At 56.2% G+C, this 15,171-nt stretch overlaps 1 protein-coding gene across 2 annotated transcripts in view; it reads left to right on the plus strand.

Moving 5' to 3' along the window:
* The first annotated feature begins 5,871 nt into the window (after positions 1-5,871).
* COL6A2 (collagen type VI alpha 2 chain) overlaps positions 5,872-15,171 on the plus strand; it is a 34,458-nt gene continuing 25,158 nt past the window's right edge. For both annotated transcript variants that reach the window (XM_047798387.1, XM_047798396.1), the window contains exon 1: positions 5,872-5,960. The gene's annotated coding sequence lies outside the window, so the exon portion shown is untranslated. The remainder of the gene's footprint in view (positions 5,961-15,171) is intronic.

A 15,171-nucleotide genomic window follows, 5' to 3' on the forward strand; every position in this document is an offset into this window, starting at 1 on the left:
AACGGCTGGTGTGGAATTGACGGCCAGAAAGAGAAGACAGACAGGAGGGGCTGAGGCAAAATTTTCAGAGATGACAGTCAAGAATTTTCCCAAACTGATAAAAGGCTCTACCACAGATTCAAGAAAGGCATATGCACACGTGCCAAAGAGGAGGGCTGCGAGGAGCCCCAGACCCACGGGCGCGTCCCAGTAAAACTGCCACACAGCAAAGACGAGACGCAGCGGACAAGAAAGGCACATCGCCTTCAAAGGAGCAGCAGAAAGCCAGGCCCTCCCCAAACCTGGAGCCCAAGGGCAGCACAACGTCGTCTTTATCAGCCGCTAAGATGGAATTCTTACCGGGGAAACGGGCTTCAAAACGGAAGGGCAAGGAAAAAATTGTTGCGACAAGTGAAAACGGAGAAAATGTTTTGCCAGCAGACTTGCTAAACTAAATATTAAGGGAGTGACAGTCGGCAGTCTCTCAAGTGGCCCCAGGGTCCCTGCAGAGCTGGGAGGTGACGCTCCCCGGCCGGGGCCTGCAGGGTGGGGGTCAGGGCCTGTGAGGGGTCTGCTTTCTATCCCACGTCCCGATGCACCTTTTCAATTTTGCATGATGAGCAAGTGTTATTTGCTCCAAAATAAATAAAAACTTTCAATGTTAACCATTAGAAAAAACTTTAATTAGTACAATTTAAAAAGCAAAGAAAAAGGATGTCTCAGGCGGATCCTAGCAGTTAAGGATTCAGTATTGTCACTGCTGTGGCTCAGGTTCGATCCCCAGCCCAGGAACTTCCACATGCTGTGGGTACAGCCAAAAAAATTTAAAAATTAAAAAAAAAAAAACAAAGGAAAGTCACACGGCTGACAAAGAGGCACTCCTCCCCCAGTCAGACAGAGGCCCCGAGATGGGGGCGCCCCGGACCCCCCGGTACCTGGCCTTTCTCCTCCCCCAGAGGAAGCCAGGAGCCGTCATGACGCCGTGACCCCGATGGTTGCAGCCCCAGGGTGTGGCTGCCTGGGGACCTCACAGCCCCGCAAGCCAGGCCAGCCCCTGGGGTGTGTGTCGGTGTGGTCCGCCTGTGCCAGCAGCAGCTGGGCGCACGACATCCTGGGGACACTTTCAGTTCAATACAGCAGGGCTGCTCAAGAGGAGGCATAAATATCTTGAAGCGTTTTGAAAACGAATCCTTGTAGCTGAGGTGTACTCAGAGGTGGCCGAGGGGGAACCACCACTGCTGGTGGGATCAGAAATTCAAGACCAAGAGTTCCCGTTGTGGCTCAGTGGTAAAGAAGCCAACTAGTATCCCTGAGGATGTGGGTTCTGACCCCAGTCTTGCTCAGTGGGTTAAGGATCCCCTGTTGCCGTGAGCTGTGGTGTAGGTCGCAGACGCGGCTCAGATCCCGCGTTGCTGTGGCTGTGGTGCAGGCCGGCAGCTGTAGCTCCGATTTGACCCCCAGCCTGGGAACCTCCATGTGCCGCAGGTTCGGCCCTAAAAAAGACAAAAGACAAAAAAAAAAGTTCAAGACCTAGCGTTTCCTTCCCCCACCTGTCCCCCTTGAAAGCATCCGTCCCCTGTCTGTGAGGCTCTTGTGACACAGGGCACATTAGCTCAGGCGTGTGCAGGGAGCTCTGTGGACCCCACCTCGGGGGCTGCCCCCCCAGGCTTCACGTCCGGAGAAATGGCGTAAAGACCCTTCAGGAACACGCATCGTGGCCAGGTCAGGTCGCTGGCGCTCACAGCCCCTCTCCAGCACGTGTCCCCCACCTGGCCACCGGGTGCCCTGGCCCAGGAGGGCCCCTCTCGGGGCTCCCACTGGCGGTGAGCACAGGGGTGCATGCCAGCTGTCACGGTGCCCTAGTTGTCACCATACGAGCGCTCCATTGCCCAGCATCCCGTGAGGTTACTCCGGCTAGGGAGGTGGCTCTGGCTTAAAACAACAAAGGCGCGGCTCTCCCACCAACTTGGAGCTCGCACTGTGACACATGGGCTCCCGTGCATCGCCTGCTAAGGGCGGAGGCTGTGGCTTCCCGGTTGTCCCCGGGGAGTGGGAATTGCGCCGTCCGTGCCATGAGTGAGCCAGGGACATGTCAGTACACACCCACCTTCTTAACTGTGTCTCTGCAGCCACGACAGCAACGCCCCACCACCCAGCATGGTCCTGCAAGGTGCCACGTGGAACCACTTCAGGCTTCCCCTGCCTGAGGACATGTGGGCAGAGGACAAAGCAGTGCTTCCTGGTCCCGTCCCCCCACCCCCACCCCGCTCCCGCCCCCAGCCCCACGGTGCAGCCAGGCCCACAGCCCAGGCTGCTCGTTCCTGCCCTGAGGGCTCCCGGGGTCTTTCTCCAGCAGTTGGCCAGCCTCCCGCACGACTGAGTCCAGATCCCCCTCACACCCGTCCCTGGAACGGGGCCGAAGGCAGCGGAAAGGCGGGCACGTGACGCTGCCATCCGGGTTCCTCCTGGGAACCTCGCGGGGCGCGAGCATCCGGTGCCAACCTCAGCCGGCCCTGTGCGGGTGGGGCCCGAACCAGAGGCCGTCCTGGTGCCGACGGCAGCATGGGTCCAGGTTGGGGGGACTGGCTGGGGTGCCCTTCCGTATTCCTCTGCACCTCGTCGTCCCCAAGCTGTCCCACCTCTGCCTGCAAGAGCAAGGGGACAGAGAGGGCCTGGCACGACCGTGGCCCTGTGCTCCCGCGGAGGAGGAACCACCCAAGGGCGAGGAGGGAGCAGGCCTTCTAGAACGTCAGAACAAGCCCCTCTGGGCATGTTCCTGGGCTGATGAGGGGCGGGCTCTTGAGGCCCAAGGACAGTACAGGCCAATCGATGCCCCCAGACCTAAGTGGAGCAGGAGGCCTCACTGGTTTTCAGGAAACGAGGGGTGTCTGCACAGCTAGAAGACCCCAGGCACCCCAGCAGCCGAGGTGGGCTGGACCCGGGCGTGCTGAGGCTCTCGGGCCCCCTTGACTCTCCACAGACTCTCAGGGCCTGCAAGGCCTGTGTGGCCGGGGCTCAGGATTCACCTGCCCGGCTGCTCCAGGCCAGGCAGCGATCACCCTGCTGCACAAAGGCACAGGGGGCGGGCCTCGCCTCCACAGGCCAGGCAGCCCCTCAGGAAGGTGACGTCGCCCTCCGGCCTGTCCCCTCCGCAGCTGAGGGCAGGAGCACGCGGGCGGCATCTGTCTGCAGAGCTGAGCAGGGCGGCAAGCACGCCGGCCTCGAGCCAAGGCCATTCCGCAGAGGAAGGGGCGGGAGCACAGTGTTCCAGCAAGGCCATCGCGCAAGGGCCCGGCCTCCCCTGACGGGTCCAGCTCAAAGCAGAGCCCGGCGCCCCCTGGCACAGACCTGCGAGGCCAGGTGGCCCCCTGCTAGGAGCCAGGATGTGTCTCCTAAAGGCCTCGCTCCAGAGCCAGGGCTGCAAGTGGGCCGGCCCCTCACAGCGCCTCTGCGGACCTCTTGCCTTCTGACCCACCAGGCCTGTCCTCATCCAGGTTGCACGGGACTCGCCCCAGCCACAGCCTGGCAGCCAGCAGACAGGCTGGGTGGCCTCCGATGAGGACACCCGCTGCATCCCAGCCCCGTCTTGAGGTCTCCGGTCTTCCTGGCCAGGGCCTGACTGTCCCAGAGCAGCGATGGCCAAGCAGCCGGCGTGCCTGGGGCCCAGCCACCTCGCTGCCATTTCCAGCCACTGCCCAACCCTCAGCTCTTCCCTGCAGGAGACGGGGGTTTCTTTTTCAGAGGAAGAGACCTCTGGCTCCCCCTCTGAGCCTTTAACTGCTGGCTCGCTGCCTCACTGTCCCGTGACCCCTCTGCTGGGCCATCAGCGCAACTCAGCGCTGATCAGCCAGCACCCCCCCACACACACACACATACACCTGCTTGTCACACCTGCAAGGTGCTCCTTCTAGTGGGACGTTTTCCCAGCTCACCCCTGGTGGAACCTAGCCATCGGGCCTCCTCCTTGTGCCAAGGACGATCTGCTCTCCACCTACCAACCAGGACGGGGTCCTGCCTAACCCTCTCCTGCACTCCTGCGTTCACTGGGGTCCTGGGAGGAGGAGGCCCCAAGGTAGGGTGGGATGTGACCAGAGTCCTGGGTCACAGCATCCAGGATCCAGGGAAGGAGGCTCGGTATGATGGGGTCCCCCAGACCAGAGCCGCTGGCTCTGGGTGAGAGAAGTGGCCGCCCTCGGAGCAGTTCCTAGACGGTCCTGGCTGTGTTGGTAGGGACACCCGGAGCCAAATTAATCCCTTAAGGGCTTTGGGTCTTGTTTTTGGCCCCGCCAGTAGCCCTCATGGGAAGTTGCCCCAGAGAGAGAGGAGGCGGGTCCAGGGGGACAGCTCCATGCAGGGCCCTCAGTCGGTGGTGCTCCAAGGACAGAACGCGGCTGCCACACTCATGTGCACCTGTGGACACACAGACACTCAGCACACACTCCACACACACTCACACCCTCACACACAGACAGACACACTCACGCGCTTGTGTCCCACTCACCTAAGTGCCCCCTGCCCCCAGGCCCCACTGCGCACAGGAAAGGGCTCTGGGGAGGAGATGAGAGACTGGTACTGCCCGGGGCGGGCACTGGTGGGTGAGCAGCCTGAGGGGCCTCTGGAGGCAGGAGCGGGTGGGAGGCAGTAGGCGGGGCCTGGGGCACAACAGCAGACGGGGAGTCCAGAGGCCCAGCCCGGCCGCAGGGGTACGTGCCTCCCCCTCACACCGGGAAGCTGTCCCCCCTCTGCTTCAACAGTCACTCCTGCTGGGCTCACTGAGGACACAAAGACCCCTGCCCTGGGCCACCTTCCCTCCCACAGGAGGTGGGACTCAGCTGCACTGGAGTCAGCGTGCCAATGGCGGGGCTGCGAGCAGGGAAGGTGGGCACTTGGGGTACACCCAGGTGGCCAAGAAGCTCCAGGGTCTCTCTCCTCTTGGGGGAGGGCGCTAAGTCAGAGATTTGCAAAGCTGTCGGTCTGAGGCTGGAGCCCTCCTCTCGCTGCTGGGTCCCCTTCAGGGAGGGTGGGGTGGGCCCTATGCCAGGGCCCAGGACCCCGCCCAGCCCTGCCTGCACCCCACCTCAAGGAGGAGCACTGGTCCTGGGGGGCTGACACTCCAGGGTGGGTGTGGGGTGGAGACCCTCCCCACCCGCTCCCGGACTCCGCTGAGGTAGGGACCTCACAGAGGCCCCAGCGCCCAGGCCCCAGCGAACCTGGGGGTTCCTCCGCCGAAGCCGGGGCCCCGTCAGTACCACCTCAGTCCCACCGGGAGTACTCGAGGCCGTCCTGCTCCTCCCCAGGCCGCCCTTCCCCTCTGAGGGCGGGGACACACGTTGTGACCCGTGGGTCACAGAGCTGCATGTCCCTAAACGAGGAAAAAGCCCCCAGCCTGGCTGGTCCTGAGCTGGTCCTGAGCTGGTCCTGAGCTGGCCGGGACCCTGGGCCTCCCAGGGCCGCTCCTCAGAGGGACGCGTGAAGGGCGAGGGGGAGTCCCCAGGCCCCGGAGCAGACGCCTCGGTCGCCAGGAAACGGGGGGTGGGCCGCAGTGGGCCGGGGACTTCAAGTCGGAACCTCAGCAGGAGGCCGGGAGGTTCGGACCTCGACCTCGCCGGGACAGCTGGGCAGCCGCTCTCCCGCCCCCCGCACTCTTGGCCCCCTCCCCGGGCCCTCCCGTCCCCTCGCGCCCTGGTTCCGCCGCCTCCCGTCCCCTGGGATCCCCCTCTTGGTCCCCCGCCGCCACCCCTGGCCCCTAGGGCCCCCTCCGGTCCCCGACCCGCCGCCATCCGCGTGGCCGCAGCGCCTCCCGGTGGCTGCGGTCGGCTGGGGGCGCGGGGCAGGGGGCGGGGGCGGGGAGGGCGGGGCCTAGACGGCGGTCCCGCCCACGGCCCCGCCCGCCCGCCCACTGGGCCGCCGTCTCGCGCCGTCAGGACCCGGAGCCTCTGCGCTTGGGACGAGTCCGGCGGAGGCGCCCGACGCGCGGTCAGGTAAGGCCCGGAGCAGCGCGGACGGCTCGGTGCCGGACGCGGGGACTTGGCCGCCGCTCCTCCGTCGGGCGGCGCCCGCGTCGGTGGCCCCCACTTTCCCCGCCCGGCCTCGCTCAGAGCCCCCCAGCTCCGCGCCTCGGGCGTCTGGGTGCGGGGCCGTCCATGCCCGGGTCCCCCATCTGCAGCCAGACCTTTGGCGGGTCCTGGGAGGTTTGGTTCTGTCTCTGGACTGGAGACACCTTCAGAGATTGAGGGGCCCCCACACGGAGCTGGGCGCAGGGTCACCAGCGGTGCCGGCCCCTCTCCTCTGGACTGAGAGAGAGCCGGGATCTCTCCCCCTGGAGGGATTGGCCCTGAGCATGAGCTCCAGAGGGGCCAGCCTCCCGGGCAGCAGGGGAGGGGGGAACCTGACATCCTCGGGGAGAACAGGGGGTGGGGTGTCTGAACCCCAAGAACAGGGGAGGAGGGGGTGTCTGAACCCCAAGAACAGGAGAGGAGGGGTCCCTGACGCCCCCAGAGAGAACAGGGGAGGAGGGGGTCTCTGATTCCCCAAGAACAGAAGAGAAGGGGGTCTCTGATACCCCCAGGGAGAACAGGGGAGGAGAGGCTGTCTGAACCCCAAGAACAGGAGAGGAGGGGTCTCTGACACCCCCAGGGAGAGGGAGAGCAGAGGTCACAGCCGACCGTCTGCAGGAGCCCAGCCCGCCCCATTCCTCTGAGGCGGGAGGACATCCCCCAGGAGTCTGTGCAGGGAGCCCGGGCAGGGGCTGAGTGGGCACGGGGTGAGGCGGGAGCCAGGCTGACGGCCAGAACCACTCCCCTGCTGGGCGGTCCCCTCAGGCCCAGGACTCCTCACCCGCCCAGCGCCCAGGGGAGCTACTCAGCAGAGCCGGCACCCACTGGGGGTGGGGGCGTCAGCCACTGAGGGGGCTCTGCCGATGCCAGTAACGGCAAGGCCAAAGACGGCAGGACGGTGCCCGGGTGTGCCTGCGTCCTGCCCAGGTCCCCTGGAATGCTGTCCCTGTACCAGGGAGGAAGCTGATGGCTCCCACACCCACAGGCCACCCAACTGTCCCCAAGGAAAGGAGCTTTCTCACAGATTGACTCCCAGGAAGAAGGAGGCTTGAGGTCCCCAGATTTCCCGGGTTTTTTGGGTTTGTTTTTTGTCCTGTTTTTCTTTCCCAGTGAAGGAGCTCTGGCCTGGAGGCCATCTTACGCTGGGGGTTATTCCCCGCCTGCCTCACCAGGGCCTGGATGCGGGCGGGACATCTGGGGCTCCCAGGAGGCGGGGGGGAGTCTGCCTTCCTTCTGCCACTTGGAGGCAGGAGAGCTGGGCAGGGGAGAGGGCCTGGGTCCCCAGGGCATAGGTGACTGGAAGGGCTGGCCACGAGGGGCCCAGGTGCATCCCCTCTGCAGGACGTTGGGCTCAGTGGGCCACCGGACCACTCTGGCCACTGCGAAGCTGCCACCCAGGGCTGATGAAAGTGACCTGGGAGGCCTGTGGAGGCCACAGCAGGGCGGGCAGTTGTTGGGCACGTCTGCAGTAGAAGCAACGTCCAGGAGGAAAGCTGGGCTCGGGTGCCAGTCACCCTGCCTCGCCCATCTGCACCCACCTGCCTCCTCTCTGGCCGCTGCTTTCTCATCCGCAGAACAAAGTCAGACGTCGGAGCACCGCCCCCTTAAGGCGAGGGCTGCTGGGGATCTCCAGGCACACGGTGTCACCAGACCTTGTGTGCAGCTTTACGAAGCCGGGAAAATCTAGCTCTTGTGATTGTTTTCAGAAAAACTCAAAGAGTTTGATTCTTTCCTTTTAAACCTGGACTCATTGGCCCAGGTTCCAATGAGTCAGTCCTTCCCATGGCTTCTTTCAAACATCTGTGCGAAGGCAGGGGCACCCTGGTGTGGGGCCACCTGCAGAGAAGCAGGCTTCGAGGGCGCTGCTCATGAAACAGGACGTGGGGGGCGGCCCGCACCCTGGAGCATGTGTTGGGGTTGGGCCATGTCATACAGCAACACCGGCAGAGACCAGACGCGGATCCGCCCAGGGGACCCGAACACGTCAGCACACGCTGCACCACTCCAGGGGTGGCCTCCTGGTGGCCCGTGGTAGACCCTGTGACGCCTGGATGGGGATGCCGGTTGTGAGGGCCTCTGCTCCCAGGAGAGCAGAGTCTGGGTCAAAAGTTCTGAAAAGTGTCAAGACTTGCAGGCCTGTCGCCAGAGCCACCAGAAGCGCGGAGGCGGGCCTGCGCTCGGTGTGGGCAGTGTCTCTCGGGTCGTCGAGGGAGGGCGCCTTGCTGCTGTGTCCGCAGGTCCCCGGCTTCTGTGCAGCTCCATCACTGACCGTTTCACTGCTGTCCCTTTCCTGGGGAGGATTTCCCATGTTCTTCGTGCTCATTTTCTACTCACTTGTAAGGGTTTTTCCCCCTGATTTTTAAAAACTGGGGGGAAATACACATGACATAAAATCCGCCATCTGAACCGTTTCTGAGCGTTCAGTCCAGTGGTGCCGAGCACACTCACACCATTGCGTTTCATCACCATCCATCCCCGGAACTCTCTTCATCTTGGAAAACTGAAACTCTGTGACTCTGGACCCTCACTCCCCAGCCCCCCCGCTCCCCGGCAGCCACCGCCCTACTCTCTGTCCCTGTGGTTTCTGCGACGCTCTGAGTGCCTCTTAGGAGTGAATCACACAGTATTTGTCCTTCTGAGTGTGGCTTATGGCACTCAGCATAACGTCCTCCGGGTTCGTGCATTAGCCCGTGTCATACGCTCCTTCCTTTTTAGGCTGAATCATGCCCCGCTGTGTGGCCGCACCCCGTCACGCCTACCTGTTCATCCATCAGTGGATGATGGGGTTGCTCTCACATCAGTTACACCACTGCGAACGGTACAAGGAGCTCTTTGAAACCCTGCTTTCAGGTCTTTTTGAGAACGTCTATTCCCAGTAGCAGAACTGCTGGATCGTATGGTAATTCCATTTTTTCTTTCTGAAAAATCACCATGTTCTGTTTTCCATCCAGCTCTGCCATTTCCCCACCAAAGCCCATCTCCCTTTATCCTCTCCAGCACTAGTCCTTTCCTGCTTTTTCACACGATCACCTAAGGAGCGTGAGGTGGTATTCATTGTAATTTTGATTTGCAATTTGATTCACTGTAATTTTCCTTCCTTTGTAAATTTGATTTCCCTAATGATGAGTGATGTTGAGCATCCTTTCATGTTGTGTTAGCCATTCGTACAGCTTCTTTGGTGAAATGACTGTTCAAGTCCTTTGCCCATTTTTGAATCAGGTTGTTTGGGGTCTTTTGGTTGTTGAGTCTCCGTTCTTATATTCTTCTATTCTGGATATTAATCCCTTATCAGATATATGATTTGCAACTATTTTCTCCAATTACGTAGGTTGCCCTTTTGTATTCTTTGGCCGCAGCTGTAGCATGTGGAAGTTCCTGGGCCAGGGATCCAATCCAAGCCCCAACTGCAGCAATGCCAGGTCCTTAACCCACTGTGCCACAGTGGGAACTCCAATGTAGATTGCCTTTTGACTCCGTGGATAGTGTCTTTTTTTATTATGATGAATTTGTTACTAAAACCAACTGTCGACCGTAAATGACAGACTCTCTGATCTTTTTTACTCACTTTGGACATTAATGACTGGACCCGGGGAGTTCCCATTGTGGCACAGCGGAAACGAATCCAAGTAGGAACCATGAGGTTGCAGGTTCAATCCCTGGCCTTGCTCCGTGGGTTAAGGATCCAGCATTGCCGTGAGCTGTGGTGTAGGTCGCAGACACGGCTCGGATCTGGCGTTGCTGTGGCTGTGGTGTAGGCTGGCAGCTGTGGCTACGATTAGACCCCTGGCCTGGGAACCTCCATATGCTGCAGGTGCGGCCTGAAAATACAAAAAAAAAAAAAAGGAACCAGAACTGCAGCGGTGACACCGGGCCTAACTCGAGCAGCAGGTAGAGTCAGGAATCCATGGCGGTGACTTTCGCCATCATGGGCGACACCTTCCCTTTTTTTCCAGGGTTTTCTGCGGGAGGGAGGAGCACCCAGTGTGGGGCTGAGAACTTCTGAAAATAGGGAGAAGAGCCTGAAATACTCAGACCTTGGCGGCACTGACATGCTGAGCAGTGTTTGCGGACACTGGTCATGCCTGGGGCCACCAGGTTAAAACCTTTCCACTGTTTCCCGGGCGACAAGTCCGACTGAGGAGTCCACCGCCCCGGGGGCCGCCAGGGAGCTGGCGGTGCCCAGACGGCCGGCAGTGCCTCCGGCGCAGAGCCCTGCGGGCAGGGAGGGCTCGCTTTTGCTCACGGGGCCTCTCCTCCGGCTTTCCTCTCTCTGCCCCGTCCTCTCCTTCCAGCGCCCGCGCCCGCGATCGTGAACCGGCTTCGACCTCTGCCCTGTTGCGCTCTCAGGAGTGGCCCTCGCGGGGCGTCGCTCTTCCGCGACCCCCAGACAGCGGTTCTGAAGCGGTACCGAGCCCTTTGGTGAACTGCGTTGGTTCATTGTGCAAAAAGCAAGCTCATGTAAAAGGGGGGAGCCTTGAGGGCAGAAGCTGCGAACTCCCCAAGTCCCCGTCCCCCTCACGGCCTGGCTGGCCATCCCCCTGCTTGGTCCCCTCGCGGCTCCTGACAGCCTCATGGCCAGGAAACGCACCCAGGGAGAGGGTTCCGTCAAACACGTGCCGTGTTTGCGCCCGAGTGGTGTCTGCCTCCGTCAGAGCTGTCCCCTAACTTGTTGAGCCTGTTTAAAGGTTTGTCATGTCTCTGAGTCCGTATGGGCTGCTGACAACAGGAGCAGGACAGCAAGTCCCACTCTGGGTTTAAAAGCACCCGTTCCCCACCTTTCAAAAGTCAAACCCTCGCAGATCAACACCAGGAAGCTGCCCTCTGGACTCAGGACCTGGGAGAGCCCCCGCACGTGCTGTGACTCGGCCAGGTGACACAAAGCTGTGTTCGGTCTGCATTCACGGTCCGTGATCACAGCCAGACCAGCCAGCGCTGCGGGGCTTCTCCCTGAGGAATACACAGCACTGAAGCCCTTTTCTCTGGGTCCAAGTAGGACGGGCTCCTCAGTTTCTGAAAGTGCAGCCGTGCAACCCACTGGTCATTCTCTTCTGTCATTTTGTTTCCACTCTTTTGTTGCAACTATTTTGACTCCATTTTGCTCGGATGACTATTGCGAGATATCATTTCAGATCCACTGCCAGCTGCAAACATTAGCAAGTAAAGCATTAGGCATTCCTTGAATTCTCCAGCATTTTGTTCTTGTGAAAATGTCCGGTGCCCATTCGCCTGAGGTCAGACCTTGAAGGCCTTCTCCAGATGCTCGTCTGTCTTCAAAGGCTCAAAGACTCCTCTCCTTCCTCCTGCCCTTCGGTAACAGGCCCAAGTCTAGTACTCATGTTGTGTGTTTGAAAGTCAAAATAAGGATCAAAGAGCCGGACTGGCTGCTAGGTCCTTGCTTTCAAAGCCCTTGGGGGACATTCCAGAGGGTGGCACATAGCGAAGCTGCCCTTCCCGTCCCAAATTCCCATTACCTTGGCTCTGGGTGGACTTAAAGGCTCCACATGCTGGGTCCTGGGGCCACACCCGCATGTCCCACCTCATAGCCCCAGAGCCTCAGCGTCCACCCCCACCCCACCGCCGACTCCCCGCCCAGCAGAGGCAGCTCCACCCACAGTGAGCTGCTCAGACCCCGCCCGAAGCGGTGGAGGCGGGAAAGGAGGGCCCTGGGCCAGTGTCTTACGATGCACATTTTTTTTGAACTTTCATGAAATCCAGTTTATCTATTTTTTTCTTTATTTCCTTGTGCTTTAGGTGTCATATTCAAGAAAGCATCACCAATCTAATATTGTGAAGATTTTGCCTTATGTTTTCATCTAAAAGTTTTATATATTTTTTCTTTTTCCTTTTTTTTTTTTGGTCATTTTTTTTTTGTATTTCCTAGGGCCGCACCCACAGCATATGGAGGTTCCCAGGCTAGGGGTCTAATCAGAGCTACGGCTGCTGGCCTACACCAGAGCCACAGCAACGCGGGATCTGAGCCGCATCTGCAACCTACACCACAGCTCACAGCAATGCCAGATCCTTAACCCACGGAGCAAGGCCAGGGATTGAACCGGCAACCTCACGGTTCCTAATCGGCTTCGTTAACCACCGAGCCATGACGGGAACTCCTAAAAGTTTTATGTATCTAGGTCTTTCACTTAAATCATGGATCTGTTTTGGTTGATTTTTGTGAATGGTGTTGGGTGAGGTCCAGCTTCACGCTTTTGTACCTTCTCATTCTAAGAACAAGTCCCTCTTGGTCATGATGGTTAATCCTTTTTCTACTCTGTTGAATTCTGTTTGCTAATATTTGGTGGAGGATTTTTGTATCCATGCAGATAAGGGGATATTGATCTGCACTTTTCTCGTGTTATCTTTGTCCGGCTTTGATATTAGGGTAATGCTGATTTCATAGAATGAATTTAGAGGTATTCTCTTCTATTCAATTGTTTTTGAAAAGTTTGAGAAGTACTGATGTTAGTTCTACTTTAAATGGTTCATAAAATTCAGCAGTAAAGCCACTAGGTCCAGGGCTTTTCTTTGTCAGAATATGTTCAATTATTGATTCAACCTCCTTACTAGTTGTAGGTCTCTTCAGAATTTCTAGGTTGTTCCCTTGTGGCATGGCAGGTTAAGGAGACAGCATTGCCACAGCTGTGGTGCAAGTTGCACCTGTGGCAAGGTTCAATCCCTGGCCCCAAAACCTGCACATGCAATGGGACAAGCCGTTAAAAAAAAACATACAAATGTCAGTTTTGGGAGTTCCTGCTGTGGTGCAGTGGGTTAATGGCACGGCTTGTCTCTACGGCATCGTCCATTCAATCCCTGGCCCAGCACGCTGGGTTAAGGATCCAGCTGAGGATGCCAGCTGAGGATCCAGCATTGCCGCAGCTGTGGTGTGGGTCGCAGATGCGGCTTGGATTCAGTCCCTGGCCCAGGAAGTTCCATATGCCTCAAATGCGGCCAAAAAAAATTCTATTCCTTCAAGGTTTTGTCCTTGTGGGTTTGCGTCTCAGGAATGTGTCCGTTTGGTCCGAGTCGCCTGATTTGTCGGCACGCAATTGAGTGTTCTATCAAATCAGGGGTAGCCTCCCTTTTCACTTCCGGACTTAGTACTCTGAGTCTCTCTCTTCCTTTCTTAGTCCGTCTGGTAAAGGTTTGTCCGTGTTGTTGATCTTTGTGAAGAATCAACATTTAATGATTGCCTTTCATTGGTTTCATTGATTTTTCTCCTTTGTTTTTCTGTTATTGATTTCATTTACCTCTAACCTTTATTGTTTTTTCCCTTCTGTTGCTGTCTAATTTGTGCTTCTTTTTCTAGTTCCTTAAGCTGTAAAGTTAGGGTGCTCATTTGAGATCTTTCTTGTTGTTTATGTAAACATTTAAAGCTGTAAATTTTCTACTTCATGTTACTTTCACTTTCTTTCATCGATTCACGTGTCTTGCTCTCAGTTTTCTCAGTCTCTGAGTAGCTTCTAATTTCCCCTGTGATTCCTCTTTGACCTACTGGTTGTTTAAGAGGGAGTTATTTAGTTCCCATGGTTTTGCGAATTTTCTGGTTTTCCTAAAGATTGCTAAAGTTATCTCATTGTGATGAGAGAAGATACTTTGTATGATATTTTCTTTCTAAATCCGGTGAGGCTGCCCTTGTTACACTGTTGTGTCGGCTTTTAACCCCTTATTGGTCGTATCCTTTGCAAATGCGTTCTCCCACTCAGTAGTTTGTCTTTCCGTTTTGCTGATGGGACCAAACTAAATTAAAAAGCTTTTGTGCATGTGTTTATTTTTGCTTTTCTCCCTTTGTTTTAGGAGACGGATCCAAAAACAAATAATGCTGTAATTTATGTTCCTTCTGTTTTCCTCTAGGAGTTTTATGCTACCAGTCTTCCAATTAGGTCTTTAATCCATTTCGGGTTTATTTTTGTACATGATATTAGAGAATATTCTAATTTCTCTCTTTTGGGCTTAGCTGTCCAGTTCTTCCAGTACCATTATTGAGGAGACAGTCTCTTCTGCACTGAATTTTCTTGCTTCCTTTGTCATAGAGTCACTGACCATAGTGGGGGTTCATTTCTGGGCTCTCCGGTCTCTTCTGTTGATTTGTGTGTCTCTTTCTGTGCCAGTACCATTCTGTTTTGATTACTGTACTATGAGCACAGTCTGAAATCAGGGAGTGTGATTCCTCCGGCTCTGTTCTTCTTCAAACTAGTGCTATTGTAGCTTTGGTTTCTAACTCCTCATTTTGTTTATTCAAAATTTAAAGGGTCTATGTGTTAAAAATAATATGTGCTTGTGTTTTGGGGACACATAAGGTAGAAATGTGTGACTTGTGACATCAGTAACTGAAAAGGATGTGGAGGAAGCTTTTAAAGGGCAGATTTTTTTGTATGTTACTGAAGTTAAGCTGGTATAAATATGCACAAAAACAAACGAGGGATGGATGTAAATGTTTTACTACAAAAAATCAGCTACATACAGAAGAAGAGAGTAATGCAGGAAATGAGGGACAAAAAAGATATAAGACAAATAGTAAAGAAATAGCATTACTGCAGAAGTAAGTCTCTCCTTATCGGTTACTTTAATTGTAAATGGATTGAATCCTCCAATCAAAAGACAGAGACTGGCAAAACGGACTTTCAAAAAATGAGATCCAACTACATGCTGTCTACAAGAGAGTCACTTCAGATCCAAAGACATACATAGGTTGAAAGTGAAAGGATGGGAAATTTTCCATACAAATAGGAACCAAAAGAAAGCAGACACAGCTGTACTAATACCAGATAAAATGGACTTTAAATCAAAAAGAGTTACACGTGACAAAGACGTTATATATTAATGAAAAGTTTAAAACAACAAAAATATTACAACTATAAACACACAATAACAGGCCATCAAAATTTTTAAACCTTAAGATTATGCAATCTTTTTTTTTTGTCCTTTTTTTTTTTTTTTTTTTTTTAAGGCCACACTTGCAGCATTTGGAGGTTCCCAAGCTAGGGGTCGAATCACAGCTGTAGCTGCTGGTCTATGCCACCACCACAGCAACACCAGATCCAAGCCTCTTCTGTGACCTGTTCCATGGCTCATGGCAATTCCAGATCCTTAACCCACTTAGCAAGGCCAGGGTTTGAACCCACAACCTCATGGTTCCTAG

This window comes from Phacochoerus africanus, chromosome 1 (assembly GCF_016906955.1).
Source record: "Phacochoerus africanus isolate WHEZ1 chromosome 1, ROS_Pafr_v1, whole genome shotgun sequence".
Lineage (NCBI taxonomy): Eukaryota > Metazoa > Chordata > Mammalia > Artiodactyla > Suidae > Phacochoerus > Phacochoerus africanus.